The 21134-nt window shown below is 45.4% G+C and overlaps 2 protein-coding genes across 2 annotated transcripts in view; both read right to left on the bottom strand.

The window, feature by feature from the left end:
• Positions 1 to 21134, bottom strand: part of LOC140693668 (uncharacterized) — a 180228-nt gene that overhangs the window by 64132 nt on the left and 94962 nt on the right. The gene's annotated exons all lie outside the window — the stretch shown is intronic.
• Positions 1 to 21134, bottom strand: part of LOC140694132 (N-acetylated-alpha-linked acidic dipeptidase 2-like) — a 39600-nt gene that overhangs the window by 3738 nt on the left and 14728 nt on the right. The window contains exons 11-16 of the mRNA XM_072957555.1: positions 14205 to 14449; positions 12073 to 12198; positions 8393 to 8436; positions 7353 to 7439; positions 4539 to 4689; positions 3674 to 3781 (exon numbers count right to left, since the gene is read on the bottom strand). The gene's annotated coding sequence lies outside the window, so the exon portion shown is untranslated. The remainder of the gene's footprint in view (positions 1 to 3673; positions 3782 to 4538; positions 4690 to 7352; positions 7440 to 8392; positions 8437 to 12072; positions 12199 to 14204; positions 14450 to 21134) is intronic.

Raw genomic sequence — 21134 nt, 5'->3', positions numbered from 1 at the left:
ATTTCTCAGAATAAGAGAGATGAGGCTCAGCCACAGCCATCATACCTACCCAGGCAGACATGGGGTTGAAACCTGAATATGTACCTGGCAGTTCTGCAACCTCATAGGTGAGACTGAGACTTGTTTACATCCCCAGACATATAGGAAGTTTCTGTCCTGGTGCCTCTACGAACTCACACCTCTAAGACAAATGAACAAGGAGCAAAGTTCTGGCAAAGAGCAGGGACTAGGGCTGGTGTGGCCATTTGCCTCAAGCCCACCCACAGAGTGTGGAACAGATGTGGAGTGGGGAGTTGCACTGAATATGGGAGCAACCAACCCAACTATTGTGGAGGACTGCTGCACCTGGACACGGCATTGGGAAGGGGCACAACCTGCCCACCTACCATGCAGGAGTGCAGCACCAAGATGCAGCACTGGGAGGAGATGTGACATGTCTACCTACAGGCACTGGGAGCAGCACAGACCAAGAGTGTGACCAGAGGGTCTCTGGAAACAACGAGCTGAGTTCATGAAGCAAGGCAAGGGCAGGAGCTGTGACAACCACAAAACAAAGAGGAGTCCCCATTCAATAGCCAGGGTAGGCTCTGGTTAACAGGTTAATGGCCACATCATTAACCAAAGGGATAACAGACAAAAGGCACAGAAGTAAGACTTGGTAACCACACATATTTAAGAAGGACCTCTTGATAAAATTACTAAGGGCACACAATCTCCACGGGAACATACTCTTTTCTTTTTCTGTTCCATTTTCTTTTACTTTTTAAATGTTACTTCTTAAATAATTTTTATATTTCTATTTTTAATCCCTTTTAAAATTTTCTTTTAAAATACTTTTATTATTATCTTTCAATTGGTCTAATTTCATTTTTATCCTTGTTTTTTTTCTTCTGTTGTGATTATACTCTGTTGTCAAATATTTTTTCTTCCTTTAATATTTTAAAAATTCATCCCAACTCAATTGTTATCTTGTTTCAATATGTTCTTCTGTTATTGATTATACTGCTTTTAAAACTAATTTCTTTGTGCTTAGTTTTATTTCTGCATCCATTTTATATAAATAAGTAAACTCTTAAAAGACCACAGTAGATAATTGATACTCCATAAGCCATAGTGCCAGAGAGATATAAGCAAGATAAAAAAGCAGAGCAACCTGTCTCAATTAAAAGAACAAGATAAACCCCCTGAAAGAACAATCAATGAAATAGACATTGATAGTCTACTAGATGATTTCAAAAAAGGAGTGATCAAAGTACTGAAGAAACTAAAAGAGATTGTGTATAGAGACAGAGAATATGTCAAATAACGAAATTGAAACTCTAAAGAGGAGCCAGTGAAAATTGGAAAACTCATTTGCTGAGATGAGAGTTGAGGTAAAGGATGTAAAATGTAGGCTGGATAATTGAGAGGAATGAATATGTGACTTAGAAGACAGGACAACAAAACAGCTGAGAGACAACAAATAAAAACCAATGAAAGCAATATAAGGGACCTATGGAATAACATAAAGCATGCCAACCTACTCATAATGGGGGTCTCAGAAGGAGAAGAAAGAACAAAGGAGATTGAAAAGATATTTGAAGGAATCATGACTGAAAACTTCCCAAACCTAAAGAAGGAATCAGATATCCAAGTACAGGAAACACAGAGCGTCCCAAACAAGGAGGACCCAAACAGACCCACACCAAGACATATTACAATCAGGATGACCAGGGTTGAGAATGGGAAATGATTCTAAAGGCAGCAAGAGAAAAACAAAGAATGAGATACAAGGGAACCCCCATAAGACTTTCAGCTGATTTCTCTACAAAAACAGTAAAGGCCAGAAGGGAGAAGCAAGGTATATTCAAAGTCCTGAATGAAAAAATGATGCAGCCTAGGATACTTTATCCAGCAAGGGTATCCTTTAGAATAGAAGGAGAGATAAAGAACTTCACAGACAAGCAAAAACTAAAAGAAGTTAGCAACACTAAACCTATGCTAAAGGAAATATTGAAAGACCTACTCTAAATAGAAAAGAAGCAGGATGCTACAAAAAGGAGAAAACCATAATTGGAAAGGTGATTGCTACAATGAATTACAACAGAATAAACATGAAATCATAAAAGAGGGCATCTAAATCATTAAGGGTGGGAGAGGCGAGCAAGAAAATATACAGGTTTCTCTCTCTCTCTCTTTCTCTCTGTCTCTCTCTCTTTTTTGTTCTTGGTAGGATGGGTTTGAGCTTATATTACTATCTGTTTAAAACAAACAGATATAGTAATGGGTTAATATATGTACAAAGTAGGTTAACCACAAGCCAAAAAGTTACAATAGAGTCACAAAACTAAAAAGACACCAAGATAATAAAAAGGAAAATTATCAAACCACAAAAAGAAAAAGTAAGGAACAAAGAGGAAATACAAAATGAACTGCAAAACAAAGTTCAAAGTGTAATAAACACATTTCTATCAATAATTAATATAAATGTCAGTGGACAAAATGCTTTAATCAAAGGACATAGAGTGCAGAGTGGATAATAAAGCAAGTATCTACAATACGCTGTATAGAAGAGACCCACGTTAGGGAGAAGGACACACATAGATTGAAAGTGAGAGGATTGAAAAAGATATTCCACACAAATGGAAATGACCAGAAAGCAGGAATATCAACAGTGATTTCAAATAAAATAGACTTTAAAACAAAGATTATAAAGAAAGATTAAGAAGGATATTTTATAATGATTACAGGAGTCATAGATGAAGATATTTCACTCATTAACATATATGAACACAACATAGGAGCACCTAAATACATAACAGATAACAAGAAAATACTAACAGATAAAAAGGGAAAATTTGATCGGAACACAATCACAGTAGAAGACTTTAACAATCCATTAACATCACTGGACAGATATTCCATACATAAAATTAATAAGACAACATAGAAATTAAATGATACAATAGAACAATTTGTCTTGGGTAATATTTTCAGAACATTATATTTCCCTAAAATAGAACATACATTCTTCTCAAGTGCACATACCACATTTTCTAGGATAGATCATATACTTTGTCACAAAAGAAGTATTAACAATTTGAAGAAGATAGAAAATATTTGAAGCAACTTTTTCTGACCACAATACCATGAAACTAGAAATGAACTACAGAAAAATAAAGGAGAAATAAATGACAGTATGGAGGTTAAACAACATACTACTTTAAAAAAAAATGGGTGGATGATGAAATCAAAGAAGAAATAAAAAACACATTCAGACAAATGATGATGAAAACACAACCATACAGAACCTATGGGATCCAGAAAAGGCAGTGCTTAGAGGGAAGTTTATAGCGAGAGAATCAGGTCTACCTCAAAAACGAGGAACAACTGCAATAAACAATCAAACTTACCACCTAAAAGATTTAGAAAAAGAAGAGCAAAAATAACAAAAGTAAGCAGAAGGAAGGAAATAATAAAGATCAGGGAGGAAAAAAATAAAATAGAGATATAAGGAACATTTGAAAAAATCAAGCCAAGAGATGGTTTCTTGAAAGAGTAAACACAATTGACAAAATTATGTTCTATGCTGGAAATTGACACAACAATGCAAACTGACTATAACTCAATAAAATAAAAATTAAAAAAATAAATATATTAACAAAAGAAAAAAGAAAAGGTAGTTTCTACTCACCAGACTGGAGGAGGGGACTGCAACCCATGCGGGGTCACACCCCATGGGAAAGCCTGGGGTCAGGATCGGAGGAGCAGGGTGCTGTGGACATGATCTGTCACAGGGTTTCTGCAGGAGGGGAGTGTGAGGCATGTGAGCAGGCTGAGGACTGGCCATTTGAGTAAGTTCATGGGCTCTGTGGTGGAGGGGCTCCCCCAAGTTTCTGGACTTGACTCTGGGTGAGTTGGGCAGGTGGACAGTGGCTCAGTGTGAGTCCAAGTCCAGTGGAGGAGGTAGTGAGTTAGATCTAGAAGGACTCCTTCTGGGGTGGGAGGGCCCACAAGGGAGGCAGGAGGCCAAGTCCAGGTGACTGAGAACAGGGTGTGTCCTGCACAGGGCTGCAGGGCAGATGAAAGCATCCAGTCTACAGAAGGTGGAAACACGGTCCATACAAGGGCTCAGCTCAGATGTCACCTCCTCAGAGGAGCCTTCTCTGCCTGCACAGTCTACAGGAACAGCCTCCTCCAAGCACATCTCCCCAGCAGACACCTTCTCCATTTCCTGCATAGCATTCAGGACACGGGCCCCTGCTCCGTACCCAGCCATGGTTCCGCTGCCCTGAGGAAAAGCCCTCACAGGAGCCATAAAGCCCTACACGACCTGGGCCCCACCTCTCTGTCTCCTCTGGCACCACTGTCTCCACCTGGCCCTCTTCTCCTCCACTCCTGCACTCCTGACTTCCCCCAGCCTTATGTGCTCTCCAGAGCACAGGTCCCTCCTAACATGCTGTGTGTGCTCACTGTGTCTAATCCACTGCATGCCTCCCACCCAGGTCAGTAACCAGCACACAGTAGGGCTCAGTAAGTAGAGTATGAATGACTCTTACCATGACTGCTGGGAAGGCTTTTGTCTGTGGCCTACAGTGATCACACACCCGTCACACAATCTCTGAGGTCCTACTGTGTTGGGTGGGTTCCAGATACCGGGCACAGCAGGTAGTGAAGCAGTCAGGTCTCCATCCACATGCAGCAGACAGCCTGGTGGGGGACACAGAGAAAATTAAGTAAAATATATACAATGTCCGGAGGTGATATGTTCCATGGAGAAAAATAAGGTCAGGGAGGACATTTGAGCAGATTCCTGGAGGTGTTTAAGAAGCAGGGGGAGAGAGAGCCTGGCTGAAAGAGCAGCCATCCCAAAGGCCCTAAGGGCAAAGTGGGATGTATGTGGAGGGTCTTAGTTATCCGTGTGAGTTCTTAGTCCTGCCTTGAGTATGTATGTTGCTTTCATTTGTAAACCTTGATTTCACCTTTATAGCAAATTAACCTGCATCATCAGTCTGCATAATTTAGTCAACTCTGTTTCAGGTGTTGTGGGCACAATGGCAGGCTAATTACTTGGGTTGGTAAAGAATTACCAGCGTCTGAGAAGGGTTTAGGAAAGTTCAATAGGGACACTGCTATAGGCAACATCAGGCCACACAGGCAAGAGGTGCCTACACGAGAGCCAATGTTGAGTGTGTGGGGTCTGTTATTGGGGGGGTGCTGTGCACACAAGGAGGAGGGGGCTGCATGATCAATTCATGCACAGGTACCTTGTTGGTTGTGAGATCTGTCAGGGGCTTCTCTGAACAAAAGGCTTTACCACTTTAATAAGGGAAGGATGTGAGTTCTCTCTTCCTGGGGCAATGAGGTTTCATAGGGTAAACACACAGCAAGAGAAGATGTTTTATAGCTTGTGGAAATGCAGGTGTGCAAAGGGTCCTGCAGTGGGGAGTGGGAGGTAAGGGGCCACTGGGCTCTAGGCACACAGAGAGCCCATGGGTGAGGGTGTATGACTCTGAAGAGTGCCTGCTGGCTTCACACCAGGGACTTTATGTGGAAAGAGGAGAATCTAGGTTATCGGCACGTGTCTACTCAGTGACCTCCCTAAGCCTAACTCTGTCAGGCACCAGGTGGCTATGAAATGAACATGAAGGTCCCCACCCTGAGGACCCCAATGAATGAACATCTTGATATCCTCAAGCCCCTTCCCCTGCACCACCGCCCCACCACATCTGGGTCTCAGGCTTTGACCCTGACATCAGTGGCATCTTCGTTCCCTACATCCAGCACCTCTGGACATCTCTGTGATGAGCTGTTCCATGTCAGCAAGCCCCAAACTGAGCTCTGCCTTTACCCCATGTTTGCTTCCTTCCTGTGAAGCCCCTCGTGAAGGAGCCACCACTAGCAGGATCCTACAGCTCTGAGGCTCTGCCTTCCCCACCCCTCCGATGTCTCCCAGCCCATGATCCCCTATGGAGGTCCCTATTATCCTCTCCCTCCCACTTCATTCTTGGGATGCACACCAAATCCCTCTTCACAATCTCCCACAAGACAGGTCCAGGTCCACTTGGGGACACTGAGGTGACACAGGCGGATGTTGCTGGGAATGAAGAGCAGGATACTTTAGCAGAGGAGAGGAAAGGGCTCTAAATCCACCAGAACACACGCTAAAGTGGTGGCAAGACACCCATAAAGGGTGAGGCAGGCATCACACTGCAGCCCCGCCCTCTGCTCCCCCAGGGTGCCCTGTGTTTCCTGCTTTGGCCTAGGGGACTCCCCCCTCACTCTCTGTTAGAGGGGTGCCCATCCATTCATTCACACCCTCATTAACCATGTACATGGGTCTTGCTCAATGCTAGGCCTCAGCTAGATGACAGCTCATCCTTGGGGACACAGCTCAGATCTTACCTCCTCCATGAAGCATTTCTGGATTCCCACCCCCCCTGAAGCTCCTCTGGCCTCAATTGAGACCACTAGGGCTGTGACCACACTCTGATTACATCCCAAGTCTGTGATCTCTGTGAAAGCCCTGGGCCCAATGTAGAAAGAGACTCAGAAAAATGGGGCCAAAACGGGCTAAGAAAAATGTTACTAGTTCTCTATTACAGAGAAGGGCACTGAGCAGAGAGAGGGCAGTGTCCAACCAAAGCCACAGAGGAGGGTCTCAGTGAGCCCTCCCATGGCCCTGTTACTAGTTCTCTGTTACAGATGAGGACACTGAGCCACAGAGAGGGAGCAGAGCCCTGCTATAGCCTTGGCCCCACGACCTGTGTCCTTTATGACTAGCTCCATGCTGCCAGCAGGGGTGTGGGCCTGGAATGGACGTTGAAAGCAGCCTGACCCCCAGGCCCCCTTCATACACAAAGTCAGTCTCAGGAACACCCCTCAAGACCTACCCTATACCCCTGGGATTCGGACCTGATTGCTGTTCCTGGAAGCTGTCTGGGCTTCCCTGTGAATTGCCCCAGGAGGTGCTTGGGACAGCCACAGGGCCCCTGAGGCTTCCTGTCCCCAGCTGAGCAGCTCTGGTCCCCTTGACTGTCCCTGGCCCAGGCCTGATTACACAACGTTTTGGCCGGGTAGCCAGCTGTGGAGATGAGGAAATGGGGGCAACATGCAGATACACGCAGAGGTTCAGGTATTCACTCAACAATCACTGATTCAGGCTTTGCAGTGTGGCTGGCCTGGGCCCAGGCCTGGGTGTCCAGTAGTGAATACAGTCAACCCCTTGAGCCTTCTGGGAAAGCAGTCCTCAGAGAAACGGGCCCTCAGTGCAACCACCCTGCTCCCCATGAACAATCACACTGAGATGAGGCTGCGGCCATGGGTCCCAGTGGAGGATGAAGGGAGGAGGAAAACCCAGAATGGGCACTTACCATGAGCCTGGACACTGGAACCAGATGACCTGGGCTCTGTAATCTGGGGTGGTCACCTCAGCTGTTCTCTCTGCGCCTCAGTTACTTCTGCAGAAATGGGTGATAATGCCTGTCCCTGCCCCACAGATTTTCATGAGGAGTCAGTAAGCTTCTCTAAGGTGTGTAGGACAGTGCCTGGCTATGGGTCAGGATCCTGCTCACCTCACAAGAGTCTGTCCCACTTTAAAGATGATAAAGTCAAATCTAAGGGGGTTATGAGACCAGCCTGGGCTAGCCCCCTTCTCATGGTCTGCTGTCCATGTCTCCTGCTTTTACATCATACCTCTGCCCCCATATCCACCCAGCAAAGTAGGTGCTGAGAATCTGAGCAAATCAGAGTATGAATGGAGGCACACCCTCTCCCCATCTTGGGCACCTGGTGTGGTGGGCAGGTTGGGGATATCGGGCTCCTCCAGACTGTCCAGGAGGCCCAGCATGTCGGTCACCTCATTTCCACTCAACACGGAGTAGGTGTGTGGCCAAGGGCCAGAGGGCGCTGGAGTAACCCAGGGTGGGTGGATGCTAGGTAGGTGTGGGAGGCACAGAGTGGCCCCTGGAAGACAGTGCCCAGGCAGCCAAGGTGCAATGAATGAGGGTCCCCAAAAGGGGCAGAGGACAGAGTCCAGCCTGGACACCACCCCCTGCTGGACCCTGATCTGGGGTGAGAATTGGGACAAGCCAGTGCCCCTCTGGGACTCTACATCCAGCAAAGAGGTGAGGAAAAGTTAAGGAGACCGTGCTCCCTGTGTGAGGGCGCTGCTTCCAGGATCCTGGAGGTTCCATAGACCCTTGTGAAGTGGCTGCTGTTTGCAGCCCCATGTGGGCAGAAGAACTGAGGCAGGGAGGACAGAGTGACTCAGGACAGAGCTAGGATTCATCCAGGAGTGTGTGCTGAGCCTCTTGCTAAGAGCAGCCTCTGGGCATCATGGACTCAGGAAGTGTCTTGTCGTCCCTCTTAAGGCTCCTGGCATGTTAGGCAGGAAAGGTCCCAGTGCCCATACCTGGGCCTCTCTGGGTGATTCTGACATGTGGGATCATGATGGTCCTGAGAAAGGAGAGAGAATGTGGGCTGGGCGTCAGGTCTGCATCAGACCCTAATGATGCCCCTAATGTTGTGTGACTTGGAAACTCCCTGACCTCTCTGTGCCTGGCTTTCCAGCCCTGACTCAGAGGACTGCTGTGATTGGCACACAGTAGGACCTCAATCAGAGGAAAAAGCCAGCCCTTCCCCAGGAACCTCTCCTCTTACATTCCCAAAGCTAAGCCCATGTTCCACACATCACCAGAGCTGAAACTTGACAAACAGGGCAAGTGAAATCCAGCAACTCCTCCCTCCTGCCTGAGGCCCTTCCCTCCTCAGTGACAGTGGCTCTGAGCAGGTCTCTGCATCCCAGAAGTCTGAACTGAGCCTTGTGACCTGGAGGAGTCCCTGTTCCACACAACTTTGTTTCCAGGTCCTTCCAACAAGACACAAGATCACCTGGTCAGTGTCTTAGCTACAAGGTCCTCCCTTTGCAAATTGCCCCATCACACCCGGGCTAGATGATGTGAGTTCCAGAGCACATGACCATCCAAATGATGACTTCAGGGAAACATCCCTGCCCACACTGCACTCTTCAGAGCCCACCTTCTAAACTAAGGGGTAGTGACCCACGGTTGTGCACACTTTTATCAGAACACAGCCCTCACCCACCCACCATTGGAAACACGTGAGAAGCAGAGATTCCCAAGTGCCTGGACCCCTGTCATCCAGAAAGCAGAGGGTAGGATAACAGACAGAAGGGGAGAAAGTACTTTCAGACTATATATCTGATAAGGGGTTAACACCCAAAACATATAAAAAACTCTTACAATTCAACAGCAAAAAACAAGCAATCTGATTTAAAAAGTGGGCAGAGGAACTGAATAGACATTTTTCCAAAGAAGGCACACAGATGTCTATCAGGTACATGAAAAGGTGCTCAACATCACTCACCATCAGGGAAATGCAAATCAAAACCCCAGTGAGATACCCCCTCTCACCTGTCAGGGTGGGTGTCATCAAAATACAAGAGATAACAAGTGATGGTGGTGGTGTGAAGTAAAGGGAAACTTGTGCAATGTTGGTGGGAATGTAAATTGGTGCTATCACTCGGGAAAAGAGTAAGAAGGCTCCCCCAAAATTTAAAATTAGAACTTCCATATGACCCAGCAAGTCCACTGCAGGAAATATATCCAAAGGAAATGAAATCACTATGTCAATGAGACAACTGCACCCTCATGTTCACTGTATCATTATTTACAATAACCAAGATATGTAAACAACCTAAGTGTCCATCAGCAGATGAATGGGTACAGAAAACGTGATGCATATATATGTATATAAAATGGAATCTTATTCAGACATTAAAAAAGTGAAATACTGCCATTTGTGACAACTTGGGTGGACCTTCAGGGTATTATGGTAAGTGAAATAAATAAGACAGAAAGACAAATACCTATGATCTCATTTATATGTGGAATCTACAAAATAAACCGAAACACATAGAAACAGAGATCAGGTTGGTGGTTGCCAGAGGTGAGTCAGGGGGTGATTGAAATTCGGGAAGATAATCAAAATGTACAAACTTCCAGTTAGAAGATAAACAAGTCCTGGGGACATAATGTACTGCAAGGTGACTGTAGTTAACAGCACTGCGTTGTGCATTTGTTAGTTAAGAGAGTACCTCTTAAAATTTCTCATCACAAGGAAAATAGTGTGTCACTATGGGTGATGACAGACGTCAAGTAAAGTTAATGAACTGATCATTTCACAATATGCACATGTAACAAGTCATTATGCTGCACACCTAAAGCCAACAAAGTTATGTGAAAATTGTATCTCAGGAATACTTATGTCAGGAAGCGGGGGTGCGAGCCTGGACTACCTACTGCAGGAGCTGCCTTTGCCCTCCAACAGCAGAGGGTGGTAGTTGTGACAGAGACTGTAGGTCCCTCAAAGCCTAGAATGTTTACTGTCTGGACCTTCACAGGGAACGAGTGCAGACCCTGCCCTGGAAGACAGTGGTCATGGCAGCAACAAAGGCCTGCCTGTATGCAGGCTCAGCCCAGACAGCTCCTGTGCTCTGCTGTCACCGCATTTACTTCCCTCCACACCCTCAGAGGGAGAGGCTTCAAAGTTCTCATTTTACACGTGAGAAAACTGAGGCTGATTTGCTCTGAATTATTGACAAAGTGGTGGGGGAAGCTTTGAATTCCAGTGTTCTGATTTCAAAGCCACATCTCAGTCCTGATTTTTAGAAGTTGGAGGTCCAGGCACTGGGGATCCTCCACCTTCCTCACTTGTAGTCGTACTCCAGGGCTGCCACTCCCAAGGCGTCTGGGTGAACACATTTAATCCGCTTACTCTGCACCAGCTGAGCCCTTGGCTGCCAGTCTGTGGTCACTGCCTGAAACCAGCTGAGGTTTTACAAGTGAACCATCACCCCCTGCCAGCCCACCTGCCCTGCCATGTGGAGAAGACCCCTCCTAGCCTGGACATTCTAAACCCTTAGCTCGCATATTTGCACAACTGCATCAAAAGGACCCTACTCCCTGTGTGGAGATATCGACAAGGGGAAGGGAGAGGAGTTTGGGGTGGCCGCTTACTGTGAAGGTGACACATGACAGGGACATGTTCATGTCCATAATGGCACTCAATTTGAAGCTTAGAACATGGTCACAGCGAGGGGTAAAAGCTGAGAGGCTACAAGGCTGCCTAGAAAGAGGCTTGACTATTGAATTGTAAATGTGTAATTTAATTTAAAAATTATCCCCCTGGGTGATAAGAATTTGCCCCTAAGGCCAGAATTGGCCACCTGACCCCTGGGAACCCCTCAATTCCAGGATGTAATCATCTGAGCATGGAGGGGGCTTAAATTGGAGTGCTGTCCTCTCAGTCATGGTGCACCTGCCCACGTGTGCACCCATGATCTGCAGTGCTCACACATCAAGGAGGTCCAGGTCATAAGGAAGGGATGACAGACTGTGAGGTCACACGTGTGCCCCTGCAGGGGTGAATGTTGTATAGAGAAGAGCCCCCCACTCTCACCTCCAGGAGGGGTGATGGAGGGAACAGGACTCCTGAGCCCCGAGGCTTAGCAAGCATCCTGGCTGAGGGTGGGGAGGCTGTCCACTCCGAAGTCATAGGTCAGATGGTAGATTGGGGTCCCACCCCCACATCTCACCAGTGAGAACGTCTAGTCTGTTTTCTCTGTAAACTGGAACCCAGTCACCCTCACCCTCAGAACTGGGGGCAGCCTGTGTAAATTACTACACAAAGCCCTGGGCTGTTTCAGGTGCCCGGGGGTGTCCAGCCCCCCCTAGGCCTGGCAGGTGGGAGAGGAGAGTTGTGGGTTAGCAGGTGTGACAGCAGAGCTGAGACTTGGCTGAGTGCATGCACTCTAATATCCAGGAACTGGGAGCTACCAGTAGCAAATCTGTTCACTGAGGCCATGTGTACTCTCCCTTGTCATTTACAATCCCCTGTTTGAACAGAGGCCTCTGGAGTCTATTTGCCACATTGTTGCCTGTCACCTCACTGTTGCAGTTCCAGGGTCTCCATTTAGCCAGCTTGAAGGAATAGTCAAACTTTTTCTTAAAACCAGTGACAGAAAACCAAAGTGGCTTTAAGAAGCAAACAGGGCAGGAGAGAATGACTTACCTAACTGAGACGTCCACAGGGAGATAGCTTCAGGCAGGTCTGTACCTGGTGCTCAGTGACATCAACAAAAGTCATCCTTCCCCACCTCTGGGCTCTGCCACTGGTGTCATCTTCACATGGCTCTGCCTTTATAAAGCAAGATAGTCACCAACTGCCACAGGCTGACATCACCACCCCTCAACTCCCAACTGAAATAGAACTTCTCTGCTCCCAGGATTCCAGCAACTAGGCCTGACCTCCGTGGAGCCTGATTGGGCTGGTGCCCAGCCTTGAGCCAATCACAGTGGCCAGGGAGGATGGAAAATGCTGATCGGCCAGATCAAGGCCATGTGACCATCCTCTTCAGGAAACCTGTGAGCTGTTCACCTGTTTCCAGCTTGGGAGAGTGTGATGTCTCCCAGAGGATTCTGCTTCTAGCACAACCTGCTGGTGGCACAATGAGCTGGAATGAGCCTGTCTGCTTGGTGACAAGTGACAGGTCACTTAGTGGTTCCTTGCTCCGGGGAGGGAGGCATGTCCACACAGTATTGGGGCTTCAGAGCCAGAATGTAGTAGAAAAGCCTCCTGGTCTCCCAAAAGGTGGGAAAGTGAGCAGTGACACTGGAAAGGCACTCCTCTCTGTGGCCCTTGGCTTTCTCCTTGTTACAGTGGAGAGTGCAGTGCTGCCCCTGACAGCCCACTTCCCTGCTTGGAGGCCTTTGCAACAGGTGGAGAGTGCTTGGAAAAGCCCATTTATTCTGAGGAACTGTTATTGCTCCTGGTGGGATTATTATTTTCATGTCACTTGTGAGGTGGGCCCTGAGGGGTCCCTGATCTGGGGGCACAGACACCCACAGAAACTTGGCCCAGTATTGCTGTTCATTCAACAATGTCTTACCAAGCACCTACTGTGTGCCAGATTCCCAGGGTAGAGCAGTGATGTTGACAGCACAGGTCCCTGCCTCACCTCATCTCTGCATCCCAGGTGGGGTCACCAGAGTGGGAGTTCAGGAAGCAGAGGATGTGGCCGAAGCCTTGTGGGAACCCCTGGGTTTTTCTCTGTGCTGAGGACCCAAGCAGCACACCGGTTGTGGGACTCAGTACCCGCAGGACCCAGCATTGATGGGTAAAGGAGAGGGGCATTTCTACAAGCCCATCCTCACTAACCCCAGGCTCTGGAGGGCAGCTCCAGTCTGCTCAAACCCAGGGGGCATCTTCCTCCATCCTGATCACCCTCTGGTATTACTCCCCGCTCAGATGCAATTTTCCCTGTGATAGCTACACTCAGAATATGTGTTTGTTTCTCTCCCATGTGGTTAAGTGGACTTCACATGCATGATAGCGATGGAGTGGCTAAGCCTCTGGGCAGATTGCTGGGTGACCCGTGGAACTTGCTGCACATGGTGAGCTCCCTTCTGTCAACCAATGGGCCAGGCCCCACCACTGTTCTGTCTGTTCTACCTCACTTAATCTGCACAGACACTCTGTGCGGGACATCCTGTTATCCCCCATCTCTGCTAACCGTGGGTGGACAAAGCTTGGGTTTGAGAAAGTTGCCCAGGTCACATGGTTGACAAGTGCGGAGCTGGGGATTTGCACCCTTGTCCCAGGAGTCTGGATCATGGAAAGGGCTGGGTGGGGCAGCTTATTGCAAAGGGAAGTCCTGCCCAAGCCCCTCCCATGAGAGCCCACCCAACAGCACATCTAGGAGAGTCAGCATTTCCTGGACCAGATGGACAGAACCTCAAAACTTCTTTGCAGATAGTTTCCATGTTCTTTTGCAAGCACAGAAAGGCCGCAGACCAGGGAAGGATAAGGCCAAGAGTGTTTTCACTGGGGAGAGTGAAGGACAAGTGTGAAGACACACAGCACTCCCAGCAGCCCTCTCGGCAGAGCCTGCCACTGGGTGAGCAGCTACCGTGACTACCTACCATAACCCTGTGAGGTTCATGCCTGTACAACTCTGCCTGTGAGAAGAGCAAAGTGAAGCTCAGAGAGGTGTGGGGACATTCCAAAAAGAAACAGATAAGGTGGGATCATCACCACCATGCTGTGCAGGTGTCACACTGTCACACTGCTCATGCATGGCCTGCTGGGAGTAGTGAAGGCCTGATAGGAGCACAGGAACACTGTGGTGAAGGTGACGTTTCTACCTGGGACAGCTGGTACCGGGGACTCTAGCTGGTTCTTCATTGTGCCTGCTTTGAGTGTCAGCGTGTTGCAGCCTCATGTAGGGGAAGGGCTGTCTCCTTTCCACACCGGTGCAAAAGGAAGAGCATGTACACACTGGCATCACCATAGACCACCGGCAGGATCAGGATCTGGAGCTCAGAGCAGAAACTGCCAACACCTCAGGAACTGGTGCAAGAGGAGGACCTGAGTGCCCCCTGAAATATTTCTAGTTTTAAAAACATACTTCATTAGGGGGAAGTGATAAACAGTTGATCCCTTCAAAATATTCTGTTATCCAAGGAACAATAGCACCTCAGCATTGTAAGAGGTTTAACTCAGTCATCAATAACCATCACTATAGGTATGAGAAAACAGAGTGTTAGGAGTTACAAAAGGGTCTCAAGATCATGCAGGTCAGAACTGAGAACCATCCAAAGCATGTGCTGCATGATAGCCTCTCTAAGCTACCTGAGGCTTGGTCTGCTCCTGACACAGGGCAGATGGTTCTGAGAAAACCACACTCCTCAGGGGACCCCAGGGAGTTGACAGAGTTGAGTTTGGGTTCCTGGTCATCTTCTAAGTCTGGAATTTTGAGATTCTTCTGCACCTGTCCTTCCTCCAGAACAGAATCTGATTCAGGCGGGATTCCAAGGACTGAGGCATGTGCCAGGCAAGAGAGCAGGCATGGCTGGATGAGAGCATCACCAGTGCCATTAAAAAAGAGGCCAGGGCACTGAGATTTCCATTGATTTAGCATCATGGCTGGGAGGGGTCATGTGTTCTACAGTGAGTTCCGAGTATCCTGCACCGCCCTCGAGGACCTGCAGGGGGCGAACGAAGCCAGCGTGTCTTAGGTGGCGGTGCGCATGCGCAGTCCGCATCAGCAGCCAGCGTCTTCCCTGGGGGCGGAGCTTGCTTTCCTCAGGCCTGAGAGGGCGGCGCCAAGGAGGCTCCGGGACAGCGCTGCCTGCGTGTCTGCGGGAGGATGCTCCCCACTCTCTGTCTGAAGTTACGCCGGTTTCCCACGGCCTGAGCCTGCTTCCTGCCGGGGTGTGTGTGGACCTGACCGAGCTGGGGCCCCGGCCAGCAGGGCAGGAGGGGACGTGTGCGCTGGCGGGCCCGCTTCGACTATTCTCCTCGCCCGCCGGGAGCGGGTGAGTGTCCGTGTCCATCGGGGCCGCTGGGGTGTCCGCGCCCCTGGTCCTCACCGCCCGGGTCCCCCCTTCCCCCGTGTGATCGTAGGTGTGTACACCGCGGGTCAGGAGCGGGGATGCGGGTGTGAGTGTCCGTGTCCATCCGGGCCGCGGGGGTGTCCGCTCCCCTGGTCCTCACCGCCCGGGTCCCCCCTTTCTCCGTGTGAACGGAGGTGTGTACACCAAGGGTCAGGAGCGGGGACGCGGGTGTAATGGGAAAGGGGCTGAGAAAGTACTGAGAGTTAAAGAGAAGTGTGTAAAATTACATTATATTAATTTTTATATTTTAAGTGTGTCAAAGTCAGAGTTTATCATGCTTTTACTTTCTTGTCTTTAAAGGAATGCAATCATTTAGTTTATACTTAAAATATGCTTCTCAGCTTATCTCATTTTCAAGTCAAAATACTGCCACGGTTGACATTTTCTCATAATACAGTGACAATCTTAAACATGTGTGAATATAAACTCATTGAAAAAATCTTGCAGTATTCCATGGTGAGTTGTCTTCTTAAAAATAATATCCAGGCCATTGCTAAATTATTACAAAAATATAAATTTTTTGAAGCACTTTTAGAAGTTCCACACACAGTGGTATTTTTAAAACACCAACCACTGCATAGTGCTTAAGATCATTTAAGATGAAATATATTCAGACCTAAAACTTTAGAATACTCAAAAGGCAGGGTAATGGCTGCTTTTTCATTGCAAATACATTTTTTTCTTCATAAGTGCAAAATACGAAGGTATTCAGCTAAATTTTGTATATCTTAATTCAAAAGGTGAAATTAGAATATAATCTCCTTATTTTTTATTTTAAGGCTATTTCCCATAAAAATTGGTATTTTTATCTGTAGGACCTTAATTGTCTATTCATTTGTTTTTTTCTTTTCGTTTATTTTCTTTAACAGAGAGTGCATTCTTGTGTCTTGTTAGAGTTTTTAATTCTCCTAACTTATTCCAAGACTTTCTGACACTGATAGTAAATAATGGGAAAGGCCTTATAGTAACTGCATCTTTTCATGTAGTCAGGATTTTTTTTTTTTTTTGGATAACTTTTTTTTACAATTTCCACTTGGTTCACAATATTATCCCATTATGACAACTCAATAAAAAATTGTAATCTGTTTACACCAAGACACTTATGTCAGCACAGTGCTTTTGCTGATATGATTTTACATTAGATTATAATATAATATTTGATTTGATTTACATATAGACTAATACCTATTTTATATATTTACACACATATATGAATATCTGCTAAATGTCATTAATTTGCATGGGGTGGTAGCTGATAACATGTGATCTTTCTGACCATTGGCTATTCTTATGTGTGTCTAACGTACTTCTTAGAACAGATACTAGAACATCACACCTCTCATTATACAGTATTTTAAAGGTTATATTTTATTTTATTTATTTTTAAACATTTTTTATTGAGTAAGAGTCATTTTACAATGTTATGACAAATTCCAGTGTAGAGCACAATTTTTCAGTTATACATGAACGTACATATATTCATTGTCACTTTTTTTTTTTGCTGTGAGTTACCACAAGATCTTGCATATATTTAAGATTCCACACATGAGTGATCTCACATGGTATTTCTCTTTCTCTTTCTGTACTGCTCCACCATGAATAACATTCTTCAGGAGCATCCATATCTCTGCAAATGGCGTTATGTAGTCAGTTTTTGTGGCTGAATAGTATCCCATCATATAAATATCCCACATCTTTATCCAGTCATCTGTTGATGGACATTTTAGGCTGTTTCCATGCCTTAGCTGTTGTAAATAGTGTAGAAAAATCAGCTGAAAAACTTATGGGGGTTCCCTTGTAACTCACTCTTTGTTTTTCTCTTGCTACCTTTAGGATCATTTCTTTATCCTTGAATCTGGCTATCTTGATTAGGATATGCCTTGGTGTGGGTCTGTTTCGGTTCTTCCTGCTTGGGACCCTCTGAGCCTCCTGTGCTTGGATATGATTCCTTCTTTAGGTTTGGGAAGTTTTCAGTCATGAGTCCTTCCCATACCTTTTCAACCCGCTTTGTTCTTTTTCCCCTTCTGGAACTCCTATTATGCATACATTGGCACAGTTTATATTACCCCATAGGTCCCGTATATTGTTTTGTTTTTCATTTGTTTTTCTCTCAGCTGTTCTGATTGGGTGCTTTCTGTTGTCCTGTCTTCTAGGTCACTTATTTATTCTTCTGTATTTTCTTGTCTGCTTTGCACAGCCTTTAGGTCAGCTCTCATCTCAGCCAATGAGTTTACTAATCCTACCTAGTTCTTCTTTATAGTTTCTATTTCATTTTTGATACATTTTATATACCTAAACACTATTTCTTTTAGTTCCTTCAGTACTTTGATCACTCTTTTTTGAAATCTTGATTTAATAGACCATCAATGTCTATTTCTTTGTTCATGCTTTCAGGGGATTTCTCTTGATCTTTTCAATGGGAGTGGTTTCTCTGCTTCTTCACATTGCTCATATCTCTCTGGCACCGTGGCTTAAGGAGTAGCAGTTACCTACTTATCCTGGAGATGGTGTGCCCTTAATGATTTTATCGAGAGGTCTTTGTGTCTTTGCCCTGCTTCATGAACTCAGCTTGCTGTTTCATAGGCCTTCTGTTGGCACCCTCATCTGTGCTGCTCTCAGTGGCTGTTGGCCAGCAGATTGTGCCCCCTCCTGACACTAGGTCAGGAGCTGAACTCTTATCCAGTGGGTGGGCAGGTCACTCCCCCTCCTGATGCCACAGTCAGATGCTGTGCTTAGGGGGAAGCAGGTGGGCAGATCACACCCTGTCCCAGCACTGTGGTCAGGTGCTGTGTTCCTGCCAGGAAGGTGGGTGGCTGCCCACCTGCCCTCTCCTGGTGCTGGTCGCTCCGCTGCTCTGTGCAGCTGCCTGCTCTGCCTCGGGTAGGCGGTCTGTAGGTGGGCTCAGGGAAGACCACGGAACAGCCCCGCCTACGCTCTGTGCCAAATCTGAGCTCCTTGTTTCCCTTGGCGGCACAAGTTCTCTGAGGTGTCAGGGTAGAAAAATCCTCTCTGCCTCAGGCTATAAACAAGTCTCAGTCCTGCCTAAAAGGTTGTGGGGCCCCCACGTGCAGATTCAGGTCTCAGCCCTGCCCCCGCCCGGGCAATATGCACAGGAGGAGATGGTAGCTGTGGCTGAGCCCTGCCTCTCTTCTTGCGAGATGTGCCAGTAATGGCACAGGTCTGAGGAGACAAAGGCTTCAGCACCCCTCCCACTAGGGCACATGCCTGCTTATAGTTTTGTTTACCTTCTGAGTTAAAATTTACCTGACAATGAAATGTATAAATTAGGCTTTTGAGGTTCATCCTTGTATCAGTAGTTGATTCTTTTTTATTGTTGAATTGTATTCCATTGTTTGAATATACTATCATTTGTTTTATCCATTCTCCTACTGATAAATACTTAGGCTTTGGATATCTTTTTTTGCAAGCAAACATTTTTTTTAAAAAATGCAAATATAATATACATGCTTACATGTGAACATATCTTAAGTATACAGCTCAGTGATTTTTCACAAAGTAAACACATCTATGTAACCTTCATCCAGTCAAGAAACAGAACATTGCTGTTCCACTTTGGGTTTCTTCCCAGATACTATGGCACCCCTTTGATGGATTCACCATCCTAAATTCAGCCACCATGGATTGGTTTTTTTGCTTTTGAAATTTTTAGTCCTGTACATTCCACTCAACATTATGTAAGATTCATCCACTAGTGTTTTCTGTAAACTAGTATATTTATTTTTATTGCTTTAAAGTATACAACTTGTATGCATGTGCCACCACTTATGGTTATGTATTTATTGTTGACAGGTGTTTGGGTCATTTTCTATTTGGGGCTATAACAAATAGTGATTATGAGAATTTTCTGGATGTCCTTTTGTGCTCTGATGTAGAAGCTTCTGAAGGGTACACAGGGAGTGTGTGTTTGTATGTATGTATATGTGTGTGTGTGTACATATATACACACACACACATATACATATATAACTTTCATTCAAAAAGCCTACTTTCAAATTATTTGTAAGAATTTATATTCCCACTGGCCATGTGTAAGAGTCCCCATTGCATGTTACCCTCACCAATGCTTCATATCACTTAACAACTAACTATTCTAGTGGATGTCTAATGGTGTTCCAAGTGTGGTTTTAGTACGTATTTTTATTATTACTAACGAGCTCAGCCACTTTTCATAGCTTATTTGGATTTTTCTTTTTTTTTATGAAGCACCTGTTCAATTTTTTTGCACATTTTAATATTGAGGTTTTGCCTTTTTCTCCACTGGTTTTTGTTCTCTATATGCCCTAGATACAAGTCTTTTGGTGGATATAGATATAGCAAATATATTTTCGCACCATGTGGCTTTTCACTTTCTTAATGGTATCTCTTGATAAAAATAATTCTTAATTTTACTGAAGTCCAACTTAAAACTCTTCTTTTATGTTTAGTGCTGTGTCCTGTTTAAGAACTCTTTGCCGCTTCAAAGTCATTAAAATATCTCCTACACTATTTTCTAGATGCTTTATTTTGGTGGGGGATTAGGTTATTTATTTTAATGGAGGTACTGGGAGTTGAACCCAAGACCTTATGCATGCTAAGCACACATTCCACCTGAGCTTTACCCTCCCCCAGATGCTTTGCTTTTTGTTTCAAATTTATTAGATTTATAATCTATCTAAAATTACTGTTCATGTATGGTACAGGGTTTAATTCAATACTGTTCCATTGGTCTATATGTCTAACTTTAGGTAGTTATCACATAGACTTAATATTGTTTTATAATAAGTTCTTTAACATTGTTCTTTAATATCAGCTTGGCTATTGTTGGCTCTTCAAGCTTCTCTATGTATTTAGAATCAGCTTGTCAAGTTCTACAAAGAAACAGTAACAACAATTAAGTTTTGGGGATTTTGATGTGCACATATAAATCTTTGAATCAGTTGAAGGGGAACTGACATCTTTAAAATGTTGAACCCTCCAATCCATAAATTTGGATTACCTCCCCTATACTTATTTTTATCACTGCTGTTACAAATTATCACAAATTTTGCAGCTTAAAGCAACACAAACTTATTATTTTATGATTCTGTAGGTCAAGTCAGGAACAGGTATCACTTGGCTAAAAATCAAGATGTCAGCAGGGCTGTATGCCCTTCTGTAAGTCAAAGGAAGAATATATTTCCTTGTCTTTTCCGGCTTCTAGTGTTCACCCACATTTCTTTACCCATGACCCTTCCTCTATCTTCAAAGCTAACAGCTTTACAGCTTTCTAATCCTTCTTCCAAAGTCATATCTTTCTGACCACATCTGGGAAAGATTTTCAATTTTTAAGGACTCCTGTTGTTAGACTAGGCCCATGTAGATAATCCAGGCTAATCTCCCTGTCTCAGAGTCCTTAACCTGATACATCTGCAAAATACCCTTTGCCATGTAAAATAACATATTCACAGATTTCAGGATTAGAACATGGATATAGGTAGGGGTCAGTGTGGTGCACTATTCTGTTTATCAAACTGTTTAACATTTGATACTTTCTGACAAACGTATAAGATAGAAGATCCTGGTCATGTTTAGAATGCTTCCTCTGCAAAATATTGGGCACTGAGTTTATTTGAAAGGACTGAAAATAATATTACCACAGGAATGGTTTCCTAATTCTACTGACATTTACTTACTTTATAC

Source organism: Vicugna pacos, unplaced genomic scaffold (assembly GCF_048564905.1).
Source record: "Vicugna pacos unplaced genomic scaffold, VicPac4 scaffold_20, whole genome shotgun sequence".
In the NCBI taxonomy this organism is placed as follows: Eukaryota; Metazoa; Chordata; class Mammalia; order Artiodactyla; family Camelidae; genus Vicugna; species Vicugna pacos.
This window is presented reverse-complemented; position numbering and strand designations above follow the sequence as displayed.